This window comes from Macrobrachium nipponense, chromosome 10 (genome assembly GCF_015104395.2).
Source record: "Macrobrachium nipponense isolate FS-2020 chromosome 10, ASM1510439v2, whole genome shotgun sequence".
Taxonomy (NCBI): Eukaryota; Metazoa; Arthropoda; class Malacostraca; order Decapoda; family Palaemonidae; genus Macrobrachium; species Macrobrachium nipponense.
Genome location: NC_087204.1, coordinates 82,232,923 through 82,252,922, shown reverse-complemented (window position 1 = coordinate 82,252,922; position 20,000 = coordinate 82,232,923).

Sequence of the window (20,000 nt, the reverse complement as noted above, 5' to 3'; positions counted from 1 at the left end):
ATATCTATATATATATATATATAGATTTATAATAATGCTACAAAACTACTGTTAGAAAACTTATTTGTTGCTCTTCTAACATCCTTGACGGAAATAAATGTAATTTTACTACTAACGTAACCAAACGACGTTGAAAATGCGGTACTGTGCACTACTTTAAAGTAAGACAAAACAAAATCTTGTTCCATACTAAGTTACCGCCAATTCTCGGATCCCATTCCTTCTCAATGGCGAGTCTCATTCCAGCTCTTAACTCGATTAGCCGGCGCTGACTTTACCCCCCGAAAACAATCTGGGCGTCAGGGATGAGAGGTGGAGATCCTCTCCGGGTGAACCGTTTAATGCTATTAAATCAAGGACTGAAAACTTCTTCGTAGGCACTGTAAACTAATTCGTGTTTTAAAGGGTTTTAGGTGAATACGAGCTGAAAAGAAATGTGAGATATGGAAATGGATGTTTTATTTGATTTAATCACCTTCCAGGTTTGCAAATCTGCTGGCTATATCTATAAATTACTAACTTTTGGTAACTGCATTCCTGGCCAGGTAAGAAATATCAATATACTGTTCACTTCACTAAAACTGTTATAAAAACCTTATGCAATTTGTTTTGAAGACTATTTTGATTTAGACCATAAGCACTATATGTCCATTTAGGTCATGTTACAAAAAACAAACAAAACTCATCTTTACTTACCTGTTACGTTAAAACACATAAAACATTCAAATACACCTATTTCCCCTGTTACCTCCCTGAAATGACACAAATCCTTCGTATATTTTATTTCTACATTTCCACAATAATCTAATTTTGCTTGCCTTTGCTAAGAGTTGAAGTGTAAGTCTAGCAGTGCTATTTACCTATCATACGTGGTGCTGAAAAAAGGTTTAGGGAAGATTACAAACTGTCTTAAAACCAGTCTTCAATGAATTTCTTCTTTTCATTGTCATTGATGTACAATATAGCTACTTTCGTTCGTTTATCGTTTTTATTTATTTTAGATGCTTTTTTAAAATGATTTCGTTGAATGTCATGCATTTCTGATAATAATAATAATAATAATAAAATAATAATAATAATAAATAATAATAAAATAATAATAATAATAATAAAAAGATTGAAAAACTTGCCGTCCATTTTAATGTTATCATTGTGACTAAATTTGAGCGCTTCTTTATATTTATTTTGAGTATAATAATAATAATAATAACTAATAATAGTTAAAAGATTGAAACTTGCCGTCCATTTAATGTTACATTGTGACTAAATGTGAGCGTTCTTTATATTTATTTTTGAGTAATAATAATAATAATAATAATAATAATAATAATAATAATAATAATAATAATAAAGTTATCAAACACTAAAAATAGAAATAAGAAGGCAACTTAATGTATCTTTACCCAGATAGGTAAAAAGCAAACAAATTAAAAAAAAAAAATAATGCTTACGGTTGAGGAATCAATATAGTTCTTAAGCTCGAAGGCGTAAGAATATGAGAAGAGGAAAAAAAAGAGACAAAAGTTGTGTCGGGCGGAGAACCTGGCGGGCGGGCGGCTGGTTTTGTTGCAATCAACTCTCTGTTTTGCCTTGCTCAGCTCTATGGCTTCCCTCCCGCGCCCACGAAAACAAATAAGGAATGACAGTGCATATGGGTTATTTTTCCATTTCCGGAGATCTTTCCCGTAGACCTCTCCCTGTCAAATATTAACCCTACTGTTATTGACTCACACTTTTACAGTCGTCGAAACAGAACGAGGGAAAGATCATGTTTGCTGAGGTATTCAAATGAGAAGTTCTTTCGCTTTGTGGGATCAAAGAAACCTTTTCTAAATCATTTGACTTTAGCCAGGAAACAGGTTGGATTCTGAAGTAAGTGTGATGTTTTCTTTATACAAAATGGCGTTTAGTTTTTGCATCTCTTACCTTAAAATTATTTCATCGAAAATAGATAGATTCTGTTCAACGGAATTATAAGGCTTTTTGGTTTCTTGTCTCTAAACGAAATTTCAAGTTCATGTTTGCATAAGCATGCAATTTCTAAGGACACATGCATGAGTCGGATTCAGGCTAGAAATACCAAATCAGATGAAAAAGGATGAAGCAAACATGTACAACTTTGCAGAAGTATTTTTCTTTATGAGTGTGCATTCTCAATTTCTAACTCAATTTTCCCGATAACTATTTGTCAAATTTTCAATATATACAGTTCAACTCGGGCGTAACTTAACAGCATGTCCAGGGGACTCATACAATTATTCTATTTTAGATTGCGATAAGAATGATGGTTTAACTTCTTGTGTTAAATTATTTGGAGGTCGTTACGATATGCCATTGGAGAAACAATTGTATTCCAAATATATGTAGGCATAACATATCTGCTGCTGCATACCTTGATTCATGTCGCTGAAAATTTGAAGAATCGTTTGGATCAATCGGTAAAACTATAGTTATTGAATTAATGAATCCGAACTTTATATAAAAAAAAATTATATCCGTTCAGGAATGGCAATTATTGATGAATTTAGTTGTAGGTAATTAAAATTCTTTTTTCTTTTTTTTTTAAACAGATTTTAACGTCAGGAATGGCAATTATTGATGAATTTAGTGTAGTAATAAAAATTCTTTTTTTCTTTTTTTTTCAACAGATTTTCTTTCCATGTCACAGAAAGATAATTCCGGAATTTGAAATGTTGTGAAGCGACCTTATAGAACGAGCATACAGTAGCATTGTTATTTTTTTGTAGATGAGGGATAAAATCTTTAGTTTACCTTTATGAATGTACCAAACGGTAGCTAGTATTTAGGAAATGAATGTAAATTGTCTAAAAAATATATGTACTCTATATTGACTTGAAGGAGAAAAAATGCGAGGACCATTTATCTCGAAGTAATGAAGAGAATTCCGTTTTAGTTTTCAGAAACAATCAGACAATTTCAGGGAAAACGACGGGAAAACTCGTTTTGCAAGAGAGAGCGAATCCCTCCAAAATATCCCATACACCGGTAAAAGTTTCTCCTCATCATAATAAAGCGAATAGACGGGAATCAAGGGGGGAGCGTTCTTGTCTTTCTCCTAAAGTAGAAAGATGTTCTAAAAAATATTGGTGACGTGCTAAAACGAAACTCTGGATCAAGAGGTACGATATGATCATCGAAATTGATCACGATTATTGTTACACATTTCATTAAAAAAATCTCTCTCTCTCTCTCTCTCTCTCTCTCTCTCTCTCTCTCTCAATATAAATGCGGATGAGAGACCTACCCAGACACTGCTTTACGTTAAGTGAACTGAGTCTTCTCTGGAAGTGAATTTCTAATGAAATTAACAATAATGATAATTTCTCATGCATAGGACACTTCAATGATTCTCAAATGGTGCCGTGGCACCTGGGTGACGGACAGTGCACATGGGTGCCGCAAGAGTTTCAGTAAAAAAAAAAAAAAAATTTTTTGTCTTGGCTAGGTCATCACAACGGACATTTAAAAGAAAAAGAGTATGCAGAAATCTTTATATAATATTTATCAGTGGGTCTACCCTAATATATCAATATATATGTATATATCTATATATATATATATATATATATATATATATTATATATATATATATAGGATGATTAAATGAAAAGTTGAGCTCAGATAGCCCACTCCATCCCTCTTACAACATTAGCCAAACCATTTATCTTAGTCATAAACTAGAAAAAGTCATAGCACGTCTAGTAACACACGGAACATCAGTTAAGTTTCCCCATTTCTAATAAGTTTCCAGGACCAGGGTTTCCCCTTTGTTTCCAGATCCACCTATAAGAAGACAAGAGAACATATCGATAAGCAAAAAAGATTATAAATCAAAATCAAAAGGTCAAATGAAATAGAGCATCTTTGTATAAACATTCAAATAAACTGTCAAGCCCACACTTTTAACTAAAAAAAATAAGAATGCTTACCCATTCAACACGATACACACACTTAACCAAAAACACAATCTAAGGAGCCATCTTGCCCTTTGCCGACTTTTGTAGCGTTCTCCTCTTTTTGGCTAACTTACTCACTCCATGTAGGGAAATAGCTCGCACAAAACGCAAGCACGAATTAACACACAAGACATCCCAAAAATAAGTGTTGACACTAAATTTTGTACAAAGTTCATGATGTCATTATACAGATCATTGTTCACCGCGCAAGAATCAGCACCCCCCAAACCAGATTTCAGAAAGCATATCTGCATGACACAGAAAACGTGGTCTGTTCTGCATAGGCAGAACCTTCAAAACATCGCGCCACTTAGGAAGTTACGTCAGCATTTTCCGAAGCGAGCTGTCTTGGTCACATTAGGACCACTGTTTCCATGGAGAGTTAAATTGATGACTCTACATTTCTAAAGAATGTCACAGCTATCACATCACAACAGGTTCTTTAAATTATATTGTCAATACTCATAATTTCAGATGCTCGGCCACCAAAAGAAGCTAGCACCTGCCTACCACAGCTCATACAAAAGCTTACATATATAAAAAACACTATGGCCGGCTCGATAAACACCAAAACAATATAAAAAATAACAGCACGTCTTTGGCAGTACAATGTCTATATATAAAATAAAATTTGAGTAGTCCGTATCTGGGCTATAATTACAGTTGACTGTAGAGACATTTTCTATCTTGAATTTTCGACGCTCACATGTGGTGTGTATGGCTGCAGCTGCACAGACTCGTGAAACACGCTGTAGAAACGCAAAACGCCTCCCAGTGAAAGACAAACTGACGACTTCCATAGTCCAAAGCGTCGTAAAACCTCGTAGACTCGTAAATTCTTTTGCAGGTCGGCAGCATTATCTCTGTAGGGGAAACGATGTTGGTGTTTGTTTCAGTATGTCAGTCATTGTCGTATCAGTTAAGGAAGAATTAACCCTAGACGTACATCTGTCAAAACATGACCTCAAAATTCTAAGAAATACTAACTGAACGTTTAACAATTAACACCACTAATATAAAACCACTGAACTAATTTCTAACTCAAACTTGTAAAGTACTTTTAAAAGAGTCGCTAAATCATAAATCACTATTAATGAAATATATAGAAGACCAACTATAACATAAAGAAAATATAAATTCTCCAATATATAAAAAAAAAAATTCCCCCTCGCCCAACATAAATTAGCACAAACCACCCCAAAACTGGCAAAATGAGAAAGTCACAAAAAACTCTACGGATTACTGTTCTTACATTTTAAAACTCACCATCACTCATGTATGAAAAAAAGAAAATGAGCGCCCGAAAAAAAAAAAAAAAAAAAAAAAACGTAACAATCCCGCCCCAATTATCACTAAAAAATTTTTTCTCTCAAGCTCTGATATTTCATTAACCACCACAACAGTAAGAACCCAAACATATCAGTAGTGAACTTTTCCCCATATACAGAACATACACAGAGAAAAAAAAACAATATATAATAATCCAACGTATGCAGTAAGTATCATTACAGATTTCCTACCACAACAAATCTCATCGACCGGAAAACAAACCCTTACATACATCTCAGAAAATAGTGCAAATCTCAGAGTAAATCAACTCTGAAAGAAACAAAATCAGCAACCAGTCTCATACACCATTAGTCAGCAAAAATCCACCTGTGAACACTCATGTGCTTCGAACTGCAGTATAGATTTATCTAGTTAGACTTGCAACCTCAGAAATCATTGATTCTCCCAAATAGCTCCAAAAATTCTATGCTAACACTATATAACTACATTTCACAAAACTTATCCAGGATGTCACCATAAAGGTGCCCAAAAAAATTGTCCTTAAAAACATAACTCCCCCATGATACTACCCCACAAAGTATATAAAACCACATTTACCCACCTGTTTAGGATATAAATCACAGTAAACCACATTCAACAAAAATTATATATTGCCAAAAAATAACCACTGATGAATATAAGAAATACAAGACCTCGATAAAAACCACAATGCAGTGAATGAACCCCCCCCCCCCCCCCCCCCCACCCGCAACCCCCCCCCCCCCCCCCCCCCCCCCCCCCCCCCCCCCCCCCCCCCCCCCCCCCCCCACCCCACCCCCCCCCAGAGCCCACACAAAAGGAACCACAATCACCCACCTCTTTTGGCTCGTAAAACCACAGGTCACCGCCAAAAATCATAACCACAAAAAGAAACTCTGCCCCCCCCAAAAAAAATCTTTCATTAATAATATAAAAAAGCCACCCACATATCACCATATTAATAATAATACCACTCAGGTAATAAAAGTATTCCCCTCTCCATTTCACTAGCTTCCACATGTGGAATAAAAAACCCAAAAGTACCCAAAAATATCATTACACCTCCAAGCAGGGTAATCAAAAATGAAAACTCTGTCCCCGAAAAATGCACTCAAAGCATCTAGCTGATACACTTACCAAATATTGCCACATATATTCTCTCACAAGTTTTCCATTTGCACCAAAAATAACTGCAAAAAAATAATGCATCCAAAACAGCGAAACTAAACATAGCTCTTACCACCATAGGCCTCAACTCTGGACCATCTCCAACAAAACAAAATACCACATGGCCAAAATATTATACCTCTAATGCTACCTCATAATCGGACTCTAAAAACTGTGCCAGTAAAATAACCTCGAAAAGCATCTCTAAGGAGCTCAATGTTACCGTCAAAAAACTGTAAACTCTCTGTTTTAGCATAACTGGTGAGAAGGGCACTTGGCAAAAAATTGCCAAGGAATTCTAGAAAAAATCATCAGTGTGCCATAACTCATTACAACAAAACCACAAATCCAAAGTGTCTAAACAAGGCTCCCCATATTCACTTCGGCACAGGCCACCAGAAACTTAATCAAGTTTCCTATCTCTGGCAAACTTGCCACAAACACAAACCATGAGCAAAACCTATTTCTCATATGATAGCCACTTAGAAATATTTGCCGAAACACTCCACAACTTAAAAAAAGAAAAGCACAAGTGCCATATAATTATCGTACCTTGCAACATATGCTCACGGACGTGGGAAAAAGGAGAGAAAAAAAGGTGACCCCTCATCAGATATTGGCTCTGCAACACTATCAGAAAAAACTGAACACACAACAAGGGTATGTGCAAGAGGCCAACAATTTCCGGAACATAAATATCCAGAAAAAAATGTAGTGCCATATGAACACATTCAAAATGCAATAATTCTCCCCATAAATCTCTTGCAGCATCATACGGCTGAAATTATAAACACATTCCTGAACAATGATTCCAAGTCACGAACTGACATTAAAAATCCTACACAAACTGTTCTGAGAGAAAAATAAATTCAAATTCGCTCATGATAAAAAAACTTAAGTCAGTGATGGCTAACGTCCAAAAGGGGAAAAAAAAAAGCCAATGGCACTGTTGAATGTTCCCATGACACCTGTAAACATCTGTGACTCACGTAGACGTCAAGCAATTGTCTACTGAACCCATAAAAAAACTCTAGGGCTATCACAGAAAAAAAAAAAAAAAAAAAAAAAACGGTTTTATTCTCCCTTCCCTCAATTTGACTTTTACCATAGTCTTTGAACAGGGCACATTAACACAATATCCTCGAATAAAACACATTATATTTGTGTAGTTACTCCCCTTTCCATAATCCCATAAACATCACCACCCTTAGTTCTCATTATCCATCCCACCCCTTGTTAGTATCAGAAATAACATCAATATTAGTATCTGTATCACCACCGATAATATCATCACCAAAATTGTTACCACCGTGAACTCCAGTAGAATCCCCGCAATAATTCCCTGTATCACCAGTGTAGGTTTTAATATTACCACTCCCCATAACCCCAGTATCATCACATTAGTATCAACAAACACATCCCCTTTTCCAATAACTCCATATCCTCAGTTCTAATTACGTCCTCTACCGTTGCATAAACTATAGGCCTGGGCTCTGGGCTCGAAGTCATAAAAAATCTCTAAAACAGTTTAAGGCATTCTCCAAAGTGCAAGAAAAACTTGCACCATTTTCAATTCATATTCATTTTCTCTTTACACAAAAGAAAGAACAAAAATCGTTCTAAAAGACCATACAAGCATATCACATCATCTTTCAGTGGCTAACAGCTGATTTCCTCATTTCAAGGACATGGTATTGAACTTTGTTTTCAAGGCCAAATGGAGGAGACAAGAGAGAAGAAAAAAAATGATGGATTCACTCACCCCCTCAACCCCAGGACAAAGAAAAAAAAATCACCCTCCTTAGGCGTTACCGATAGGATCACACTAGCTAGTTGCTCAGCAGAAAACACGCTGAGTGAGTATGCATAAGAGACAACTGACTCCAAGGTCCAATAAAAGCAATCTAAGCACCTCGAGAAATGAGCCGCATGTATGTAACCTTATATGCATAACATATGTATTAAAAAAAGAAAAAAAAATGTGTCGCCTTTAAATATGTATTAAGATAAAAAAACTTATCATGTTCTGCTTCTATGGGGAAAAAATATGGTATCTGAACTGCCTCTTTAACCCCATAAAATGATTCACACACAAAGTTAGAAATTTAGGAAAAAACACAAGGGCATAAAAAAAATGTAACACTCACGCCGTAAATGAAAGAACATCATACTACCGATTTTTTCGCATGTAAAAACATGCTAATACACACATACTTGTGTGTGTAATCACGATCCAATACACGAACAGTGAGCACTTTAGTAAACACATGCAGTCACAGATATCAACTGAGTGACACATCCTTGAAGGCGTCTCATGGTGGCAAAAATGCTGACCCCTAATTAAACTCCTCTTTCTCAGTACCAGAACAACATCTCCTAATTCCTATCACCTATCTGAAATCCTAGCACATTTTCACAACCGATCTCTCTCAAAACAGCCTTTTAAGCTGCCATTAATTTCACAATAGGCATAAAATGGTTCCTGCACCGCGACACCACAATGTTACTGAAGGTTCCAAACCTCGGTATATTTTAATATGTTGGTAGCAATGACCATGTAGCATCCATTTTCTCTCTCTCTCTCTCTCTCTCTCTCTCTATCTCTCTCTCGTCTCAAACTCTCTCTCTTCTCTCTATCTCTCTCTCTCTCTCTCTCTCTCTCTCTCTCTTAACACCTCTCTCTCTCTCTCTCTCTCTCTCTCTCTCTGGGTGACATCCGTTTCTCTCTCTCTCTCTTTCTCTCTATCTCTCTCTCAACAAACACCCCCCCCCCTCTCTCTCTCTCTTCAAAACACCCCTCTCTCTCTATTACCTAAGGGAATTAAATCAGGCTCGTGAACTACAAAAATACATTTATTTAAGAGCAAAGCATTAACTAAATAAATCAGCGGCTCTTAACAAAATGATTAAATGAAAGGTTGAACTCAGATAGCCCACTCCATCCCTCTTCTACATTAACCAACATTAGTTTAGTCATAAAACTAGAAAAAAGTCATAGCACAGTCTAGTAACACCACGGAACATCAGTTAAGTTCTCATTTCTAAATCAGTTACCAGGACCAGTTCCCCTTTGTTCCAGATCTGCCTATAAGAAGACAGGAGAACACATCAATAAGCAAAAAGATTATAAATCAAAATCAAAAGGTCAAATGAAATAAAACATCTTTGAAATAAATATTCAAATACTGTCAAGCCACACTTTTGGCTAAAAAAACAATATGCTTACCCATTCAACACAGATTACACACACTTAACCAAAAAACACAATCCCTTTGGCTAATTACTCTATCATTATGTAGGGAAATTGCTCGCACAAACGCAAGCATAAATTAACACACAAGACACTCCGAAATAAGTGTTGTCACTAATTTCGTCACAAGTTCATGACGTCATTATATATACACACACACACATACACACACACACATATCTATCTATCTACTGATCTGTATATCTATCTATCTATCTATCTAGATATATATGTGTGTGTGTGAACAAGTACCAAAAATATAAGGCATGAAATGTTTTAATATGACTTACACTTCATGATTAGATTTTTAAAACGCGGCTGTAATAAGGATGTTTTAGACGTGTGTATATAATATATATATATATATATATATATATATATATATATATATATATGTATGTATGTATATAACACCCCCAGTATTTCTGTTTCTGAACGAGGAGGTAAGCTGCAAGGTGTTCAGATTATTAGATAGTTAATGATTTTACTCAGAATCTCTGTTGGTTGAATTTATGTAATGCCCTGATGAACAGCAGCTGGTAATTGTTAATTAGGGAAATCAAGACTTAATATGGAGAACTCTCTATATTACCAAATAAATTCATTAGTTTCTGGAGGATTAGGAAACTACATGTTCTATAATCTCTAATTATCGTAAATACCATTGTTCTATAAGCATTGTTAGTTAGTGCTTGTTAGCAATTTTTTTCACGTCTGTAGGCAATTCTAAGCCGCATAATCACCAGAAATGTTTAAGAATTACATTCCATTGCATTATACATTTCTAAATATATTATATTTCTTTTCGGTGAATAAGTAAATAAATTATCCATAAACTTGTGCACCAAAACACGAAAGCCCTGACACACATTATATCCACATACACATGCACAAAATCTATCTATCTAGTTATGTAGTAATGCATGTTACGGGGAAGTAGAGTAACAAGTTCTGGAATCACTCAAATATTAATTAAGTTCATATGACTACTGATGCACTAAGGACCTTCATGTAGTCCTAAGAACTAGAGATTCATGAAATCCCTGCTTGAAGGCGGCTCGAGGATTTCATGTAATGGCTAGCATGTATTTTCTACTGGAGGAGTGTCGTATTTATAACAATAACCTATTCAGACATAGAGCCTCGTAACTTAAATTGAAACTGAAGTAAACTTTATCAAAAATAGGACTGTATTGAACAAGATAAGATTGTCAAACTGACTGAAAATAATAATAATACAATCAATTTTATTTTCAGCTCAAGGCCACATACATGGAATATACAAAGGACAGCTAGTAACAGACACCATCTAGATACTTGAGGTAACATGATAAAAGATTAATAATCGGCAATATCCATACAGTCGCTGAAGTAATATAAATGATGTAATCATACCAATGATAATAACAATATTAACATTGACAGTAAATTTAAAAAGCATTAAAAGCAATAATAATTGGTGAGCAGATTGTATATATTAAATTGCAGCTAGAGACCTTAGGTGCTTACAGTATTCAGGTCCAGAGGGCTAAAAAGGAGAATCCTCGTAGGAGGGTAGTGCCAGTCAGTGGACTTCATTCGGTGCACTGTAGGCATTACTTAAGGTTCTTAGCAAACGTGCCCTCGGCCCCTAGCTGCAACCACTTTCGTTCCCTTTCTTTACTGTGCTTTCATTCATATTCTCTCTCTTCATCTTACTTTCCATCCTCTCCTAGGACTTGATTCATAGTGCAACTTCGAGGCTTTCCTCCTGTCACACCTTTCAAACCTTTTACTGTCGATTCCATTTTCAGCGCTGATGACTTCATAGGTCCTAGTGCTTGGCGTTTGGCTAAATTCTATATTCACTCAACTCAACTTAAACAGGGGAATAAGGTTTAAGTAAAAAGGATGCAAAATCACAGCATGAAAACAGGCACAACCACCTCATTAATCTGTAACTGCCACACTTGAGTCAACTGGAATGCTCTTACTGTAACAAAGTCCGTCTTGAAGCTGTCTAGGCGACGACAACTGAGCTAACGACAGCGTTTATTCAACAGCAATATTTTTATCAACCGAAAGGTTGCTGTCAGAAATAGAACTGCTTTCTTGAGTACTGAATCCGTCAAATCTCAACCTTGACCGCAATCTTTATAAATCTGCTCACAGATCCGTTGCAGTGATGATACTGGAAATATTATAAAACAGATGATTCACTGTTTTATGAATCAGTATCGGATAATTAGTGTAAAATCATCTTTGAGACTTAGCGATTTCATGAAATATCTAAGAATTCCATGGATGACGTGAAGCCTCGCAGTGAAACAGTACTTAAATAGCTTACTGACATTGCAATGATTTCATGAAATCACAGGGCACGCTACTTCCTTGTAACATATACATATGGTAATATGAGAAGGAGTCGAAACTTAATTCCAGAGCCCTAAGTTGTTACATATCTTGTATTCCCAACCAGCGTGATGTGTGGTACTTGTCTATTTAATCTTTGACTATGTATATAGCGCATTCTGCGGATGCCTTTGTACTAAAAGATTTTATTTTATATGCTAATACACGTCAACACTGGGAAACATAACGGATTCTAGAATACGATAAAAGTATTTCAGGCAAATCTTCCTTTCCATCTTGTATTGTATAAATGACTGGTGAATGTGTAATATCACTTAGGTGCTACTTTGTTTCATAAAAGTTAAGAAAAAAAAAAAAACAATAAAAATAAAAATTTGACATAGAGGGAAAGTTGCGAGATTTTTACACAGTTTCAGTACTACATGGGTGATTAGTAGAAAGACAGTGAAACGGTTTGAAATGAAAGCTGGATGGAGAGTGAGACCGAAGGTAAATATAAAACTGTAGTCAATACAGACAGGACTCACTGTGAGGGGACGATTATAAATGAGCGTACTACAGGTGACATGCAAAACCTGAGGGAACTGAAAGATTTGCTTAGATAATTATATAGTTCCCAATATTAGTTCCTATAAAACCTAAAGATATTGGCTTGCAAGAAATTAGCTGTAAATATGCACCGGAGAGATATAAATAAATCGATAATTACTTATCAAATGCTGAATGATAAGGCCTGAGCATATCATAGATATAAAATAAATGAGTAGTCGTGTTAAAAATTACCCAAGGTAAGGAAGATCTGCTCTTACAATAAGAAGTCATGCCATGACTAATTAGATGAAGAAAAATAAGTAATCAAAGTTCAGATATATATAAATGTAAATGTTTGAAAGAAAATGAGAAAAATCCTAGTTTTGTACAAAAAAAAAAAATTGCTTGCATTTGATAGAGATATGGACATAAGAGGATCGTAAAAAGAAGGAAATTATCTAAAAAACTCAAGAAAATGACTAACAGTAAATTATGAGTAAATGGCACTCTGTCAAAACAATAGATTAAATGTGATTCGATAAAAAGAGGAGACATACTCAAGGAGCAGAAGTAAAGGAAATACCCCAGTCACATTCAAAAGCTCTAGTTATACATCAAAACTGACGAAAAGGATTCTCCTATTCGTCCAGTGACGGTGGCCTAACAAGTCTAGAATGGAGAAGGGATCAGTTGAATCGGGTGTTTTTAGAATCCGTACTGGTGATCCAAAACAAGACCGCTCGAAGCCTCGACTCTGAGGAAAGTTAGAGGTGCGCAAAGTTTCGACCACTCCAGCGGTGGCACGAGTTAAAGAATTAGGGCTGTAGTTGGAAAGGACTGAGGCGGAGAATTGAATTGATCTGGGAGGAACGACACACGGTGTAAATATACATATATATATATATATATATATATATATATATATATATATATATATATATATATATATATATATATATATACGACTGGTAATCTTCTTAGGCACGAAGATATGGTAATCGATTGTATTCCACATAGGAAATGAAAAATGGTATATCTCAGAAAATTATATGTATATATATATATATATATATATATATCTATATATATATATATATATATATATATATATATATACATATATATATACTTTGTATTAGCCAAGATGCCCTCTTAACTTCTCGTGGTCAGGTCATCAAACGTGACCTTGTCATGATTATGTGACACGGGTTCGTTTCCCTCTACCTATCATCATAATTTCTTCATATTTCTTGCACTTGGATCTCAATGACTTTGTAGTGAGAAGCGATATCTAAAAGAAAATAACGCAAAGAATTGTAGGAAGTTAAGAGGGTAGTGTGGCTATTACAATTGCATATGTATCTGGTAAAAAGTGACCAGTAGATTCCGTATATATATATATATATATAGTTTATATATATTCTTATATATATATATATATATATCTATATAAATATTGTATATATATTCAAGAATGAAGAAGAAAGTAAGGGAGGAATCACGTGCATTAAAATTCCAGATCCAATTTACAAAGACGGAAATCTTCGTGAAGTTTTACGAATTATGCATTAAAACTTACAACAGAGACTCCCTTCATCCCCACTTAAACTCATTAGGAAATACTCAACTCCTGAAACATCAAAAATCTACTTAACTGGATAAGTTTTTCAATTACTTCATAAAAGTTTTACAGGCGGTGGTGAAAATTGTTTCTAGGTTTATGTAGTTAGTTTTGAGGAAGATTTCCACGCACGATTCTCATCTTTTCTGAGATCAAGATATTCTCTCTCTCTCTCTCTCTCTCTCTCTCTCTCTCTCTCTCTCTATATATATATATATATATATATATATATATATATATATATATATATATATATATATATATTATATACACGTATGTATATAGTATATAGGTTACTGTGATCACGCTTTAGAAAATTAGACGAAAGCTCAGTGTCATCAAACTTTTCTTTCACCTTTCCTCCAAGCGCTCCTATATATACAGTGTTATACATACTTAAAGCTTGAGAGAGAGAGAGAGAGAGGAGAGAGAGAGAGAGAGAGAGACCATACATATACAAAGTATGTATGTATTTATGTAAGACATGTATATGTATATATGTATCTATATATATGCGTGTGTGTATATACATATATGTGTATATACTCGTATATATACATAGATATACATGTACATGTATGTATGTAGTTCACATTAAAAAGGTCCGGGGCTTCATGCCTGGTCTGCCGCTCATCAGTCGACCGCCAGCAAAACTTGTGTGGTAAGAGAGTGAAAGTACTTAGACGTTACACACAAACACACACATATGTATGTATACGTGTATGTATATATATATATAAATGTATATGTATATGTATACAAATACATGCATACATACATTTGTGTGTCTGTAATGTTTAATTTCTCTCTCTCTCTCTCTCTCTCTCTCTCTCTCTCTCTCTCTCTCTCTCTCTCTCTCTCGAAGTTTTGAGTGAGATTCTTCGATGCCTATTTTCATTCTTCTAACTCGATTTCCTTTTCTCTCCTCCTCTCAAAGCCATTATGCTACAGAGAAAAAAAATTGAAATAAAATTGTAAGGCAGAGGGGGGGAATACCAGGTACCTGTTTCTTTGGCTACTATTTATAGATATCAGTAGAATTGGGCATGCTATTTTCACAATAAATTCATAACTCAATCTATAATTTTCTCTCTGATCCTAAAGACGAAAGATAGTATTAGTCAAATTACTTAGATTTATATTTCAGTTATGTCCTTAATCGGATGGTAAACATTCGCTAGTTAGAGAGCTTTAGACTTATCCTCACTGCAGTGGAAACTACTCTCATGACAAACATTGCCCATGACATGGAACAAGCTTTTTAATCTAGAAATAACTGGGCAACGCCTCAGCAATCACTCGAGTTGAGGGCAATAAAACGGCAGGAGGTTTTCCATTCGAGCTTTATTGATTGTTGCACTCGAGAGCTCGACGGGCCGTCCCTTTTTGTCAACCTCCTTTGCTGCCAACAAATGGATGTCATGTCGCAATCCCTGGCAATATGCCTGGCTCACAGTTAAAATACAGAGTTCAATTGTTTTCAACACTAACGTGTAGGCTTTTAAAAATTGCGTTGATGGTCTTATTCGGTTCGAATTACTTTAATTAGTAATAAAAGCTTTCGTTTCTTGGAATATGTCACGTAGGCGGTCAAAATTCCCTGGAAAGCCAGTATAGCGCGATATGAATTCTCCTTAGCTAACATTAGAATTTAATGCAGTAATAATAAGTCATCAAATAGATTTTCTGAGAATTTCCTTTTAAGTGAAGAGCGCTGAACTTAGTTCTTATTGTAGATCAAATTCCAGTTTTTGGTACGTTTAAGCGGGACATTAAGTACCTGTGCATCAGGAGTGAGTGCGAAGCAACAATAATAATATATTTATTTCTTTTAAATTAAAAGTAATAATAATAAAAACTGCCTGTATAAAATTTGTTTTATTTCCTGGTACTGCCGATAACCGACACTTGTCTACGTGTCTACACAAGTCATTGGAAGTTGAAACAAGTGACTGAGTTGCAGCAGTCTTCACTATTGAATTCATATGTGCTGCAGTAAGTCCAGGAAGTGTGTGTGTGTGGGTGTGTGTGTGTGTGTGTGTGTGCGTGCGTTTTCATTATTACCGCGTATATAGCATGACATAAAGGGCGTCAATGAGTTGAAATACAATTTACTATACATATATTCACAAATATCTTCGAACCTCTCTCCTCCTCTATGTGGTCTGGTATTAATATATAAGTATCAAGGCCACCACCAAAAGTATTTATGAACATTTAATAACTCCAAACATTGATAAACATCATGTCATATGTCCAGAATTCTCATTATGTATTCAGGAAGGTTAGATTTATCTACAAGTGGTTACTTTTTATATGAATCCGTCTCCTATACTTATTTTAACGCGCTAGTGGTTATACTCCATTTATTGAGATCAAGTGAGAACGGAAGTCGCTCTCTCTATTATGAGAAGGACATGTACTACACTAGACAGGAAAAGGCCATTATCACGAAAGATCAAAATCTCAGGTAACATTAAGAAAAAATGTTTTCATATTTAAAAAACTAATAAACCATCCATTTTTTATATATAATGTACAAATCTTCGTCGTATATCCATTCAAAAATTAATATATACAGAATTAGTTTAATATGTCCTGCAACAGTGCCAGTTGAAGCACATATTTTACATTCCCTTCTAAGAGTTAAAATGAAATACCAAAGTCGTGAAAAGTGCAGGCTGTTGCCACCTATCGGGCTCTGAGAGAAACCCATCCAACCGGCTTCAGTTGAGGGCTCAGTCTTCACTTTTGTACCTTAAACTACAAATGACCGAAGTGTTGTTTTCGCTTCCAAGGCAGTTCCGATTAACTTACAATCTTATCTATTTTGATCAGCTTAGTTATGACAAAAGTGATACTAGTAAGTAGTGTAATGTAGTTCAAATATAGGAATTTCATTGCCTAATGTAATATATCTTCACATAGATTGAACTACATATATTTACGGACAATTAAGGACTGATTCATGAATGAGCCGCCTTAATTAAAGCACTCTGACTATAAACATCAGCATTCATGACGAACTCTTATAATTAATGATTAAATGACAAACTGTCGCTACAACTGAAAAGTCAACAGACAACAAACCCTAAGGCTTTGCGGATGTGAAACAGCTAGTTAAAAAAAAAAATTAAAGAGAGAAAGAGTAAAGTGCACATGAGTATACTCTCAGGCAGATAACTCAAGTAAAAGGTAAGGGTAAGGAATACCATAGTACTGTGGCTATGGCACTACCCTATACTTGAAAACAATGGTTATATGATTAAAAAACAGAGTAGCATTAACAAAAATGAGTCATAAAGGCAATTCATAAAAAAAATAGACATCCCGGGAAATCCCGGGATCCCGGGATTAAGATGAAATTTATCCCGGAATCCCAGGACAAAGATCCTTCCAAAATTGAGAAACCCTAGTTCGAAGAAACAATAAAAAAGAATAGTTTGAAAAATAGTTAGCCTATTTATTTTATAGTTAGTTCAGGCTGGGACGAACTTCGCCAATCTTGTTAATGTTAGAGTCATTTGTAAGAACAAAATATATCTTTATGCTTCTAGACTTCGTTGCATAACGCTGAGCGAGCCAAGAAGGTTATGCACTCATAAAATTTCAAAAGGAGAAAACTTTATTCTCACATGAACCAATAACTAAAAGAAAGATATCTGAACTAAACTCGTATATAGAATTTAGGAAGAGCAACCTTAACGCAGGATATGTTAATTCCCGGAGGCACTATGATTCTCTTTATTATATGAAAACATGTAGTGTGAATTATCTCTGGTGAAACAATATAAATCCATACAATTTTAGGCCAGTATTACTTCTCCCTGAAACCTTCGTTAGTCTAAATCTCTCAGTGACAGTCCCAGTCACTGAGACAATAAGTGCAGTATTTAAGAATTGAATTGAATATAGAGTATATATATATATATTATATATTATATATAATATATATATATATATATATATATATAAATATATCTATATATAAAGATAAATGCCACGAAGGAAAAATAAACGAAGGAGTCTGCGAGATCTTTCGGCTTAAAAGCCCTTTACTCGAAAGCAAAGATACTGAAACAAAAATACGAAAAAGGAAAAGACAATACAACGAAGGTTCGTATAAACTGACAGATAGGGATTATAAAAGGATAGTGCCTAGAATCCGACACACCTGGAAGATAAGAAACCTTCCCAAACAAGCATAAACAAAGGGTGCAATTAAAGGTTTAAGACAATCATCTCAGATACAATCTCCAGACAATTAAAGGATTATAGGTGACAGCTATACGGAACCTGGTAAACAAAACCATATTCACAAAACATGACAGACATACATTACAATAAAATTTTTAATAACTCTAAGGCAACTGATTTTTATTTAAGTCAGTAATTATATATTTGAGGTCATTCTTAAACATGTTACAGATACAACGGTCTAAATGAAAAAGGCCACGACTAACATTGAAATTACAATGAAAAGTAAGTTGTATTAAAGCAGATTCTAAAGATTTCGTGATAAGACATCTCTTGACCGTGCAATTACTGAACTGTCAATCCAATTAATTCGGTGGTGTTTTCACTTAAATGAATAAATAATGCATTAGATTTTTGCCCAGTTTTTACAGAGTATTTATGCTGGCTTAGCCTTACTTCTAAGCCCTTGCTGGACTGTCCGAGATAGAATGAGGGACAATCCATACATGGAATTTTATATATTATGTTGTTGCTTTCTCTGGGACCATTTTATTAACATTCTTTTTAGTGTGTATTATAGGAAGAAACAAGGTTGACATTAAAAGCTTTTAACAATGGTTTAATGGTTTCAAATCCGTTAAAATAAGGCAAACTGAGATGTTCTTAGAATTTTCTTTCTGTGTGTTGTTTTCAGTATAAAACTTTTTGTGGGCTTTATTATAACAAATGTCTAATATATGTGAAGGATAGCATAAATCTTTCCCTATTTTTCCTATGTATTCAAATTCTTGATCCAAATATTGTGGACTGACAATTCGCAATGCTCGTAAAAACATAGAGGAAAAAAACAAAATTGATATTTGTTATATTAAGATGGTGGCCTGAGAAAAATGAACATAAAGGTTAAGTTGTTAGTCGGTTTATCCTATAAATACTGAATTTACATTGAAATGGTTCTCTATGTATCAAAACGTCTAAGAAAGGGAGGCAATTGTCTTTTTCTAATTCTAGAGTAAATTTAATCGATGGTACCTGGTTATTTAATTTAGAGAGTAAATCATTTACATCAATACCGACAGGGAAGGAAGAACAGCTAAACAATCATCAACGTAACGATACCACTTTACAGGAATATGAATGATATTAGGTAAGTAGCGTTTTTCGAAGAATTCCATATACAGGTTTGAGACAATGGTGATAAAGGATTTCCCATTGCCATGCCCAAAATTTATTGATAAAATTCACCATTGAATATAAACTTACAATCACAAATGCACAAACTCGTGAGTGAAATAATGTGACTTATAGGTAGAGGTAATTCATGCTGAGTTAGTTCATTGCTAAGATATTCTAAAATAGAGTCTATAGGGACTTTAGTAAAAGAGAACATACATCAAAAACTAACGAATCTATCAGTAGGGCAAAGAGCAATTTTGTTTAATTTATCAACTAAATCTAGAGAATTATATATATGAGAATCGGAGATGGTTCCAAGTAACGGGGACAAGATCTTAGTGATATATTTCGAAAAGTTTATATGAAATTGAACCAACAGTACTGATAATAGCCCGCATAGGGTTATTTTCTTTGTGCGTTT